This window comes from Geospiza fortis, unplaced genomic scaffold, assembly GCF_000277835.1.
Source record: "Geospiza fortis unplaced genomic scaffold, GeoFor_1.0 scaffold180, whole genome shotgun sequence".
NCBI classification, from domain to species: Eukaryota; Metazoa; Chordata; class Aves; order Passeriformes; family Thraupidae; genus Geospiza; species Geospiza fortis.
In genome coordinates, this window is record NW_005054452.1 from 1495934 (window position 1) to 1497314 (window position 1381).

The window sequence follows — 1381 nt, forward strand, 5'->3', positions numbered from 1 at the left end:
GAGGATAGAGAGAGCATGGAGCGGGGACAGATCCTGGAGCGGGGACAGGGAGAGCATGGAGAGGGACAGGGAGGTCCTGGAGCAGGGACAGCAGGTGCAAAGGGACAGGAGCGTCCCTCCTGTGAGGACACTGCGGGAGCAGAGCCTGTTGACTCTAGAGAAGACAACATTGAGAGGCCATCTCATCAATCCATCAAAATATCTCCAAGGAGGGGCACAGGATGGTGCCAGACTCTTTCCAGTGGTGCCCAGTGACAGGACAAGGACGAAAGGCCACAAAGTAAAACACAAGAAGTTCCACCTCAACATGAGGAAGAACTTCTTTATGCTGAGGGTGGCAGAGCACTGGAACAGGCCCTGGAGTCTCCCTCTCTGGAGACATTCCAAGCCCACCTGGACACATTCCTGTGTCACCTGCTGCAGGCTCTGTTCCATGGTGCCCAGCAATGGGACATGAGGCAAAGGGCAGAAACTGATGGAAGCTCCACCTGGATATGAGGAACTTGGTCTTTCATGTGAGCCCTGGCACAGTTTGTCCAGAAAAGCCTCATCCCTGGAAGAGTCTGAGGCCACAGGTGATGGGGCTTGGAGCAACCTGGGATGGTGGAAAGTTGTCCCTGCCCATGGCAGGGGGTGGAACCAGATGGTCTTTAAGGTCCCTTCCAACCCAAACCATTCTGTGATTATAATTAATTGAAGCCAGATTTTCTCACTCCAAATTATAAAAAAAAAATAATATTTCTGGGTTGTTTCTAATTATGAAGAGATCTTTTTGGTGATCAAAACTTTCCTCATAAAAAAAAAACAAAACCAACACTCAGTTGCACCCAGTAATTTCTGTTCACAGAATCACAGAATCGTACAATCATGATCATAGAATCATAGAATCACAGAATCATACAATCATGATCATAAATCACAGAATCATAGAATTACAGAATTTTAAAGGGACTTTAAAGATCATCCCAAGCCGCCCTGCCACGGGCAAGGAGAACACCCATTAAACGAGGTTGCTCAAGGTCTTATCCCACCTGGCTTTGAAAACTTCCAGCGTTTGGGCATCCACAACTTCCCTGGGCAACCTGTTTTGCTCTCACCACGGTCGCAACAAAAAATTTCCTCCTAATATCCAATATAAACTCCCCCTTTTTCAACTTGTACTCATTACTCATTGTCCTGTCTCCGCACCTCCTTTCTAAGAGGTTTCTCCGACATTCATGTAGTACCCTACAAAACTTTATGTTTGTAATTAATTCCCTAATTAATAGGTAGTTAATTTATTTATTTATTTATTTCTCCTTCTCTGGAATTTCGGGAAGCGGGATCAGAGGCGGAGGGGGGCGCAGTGCCGCCTCCGCGCCACCAGGGGGCAGCACCGCCC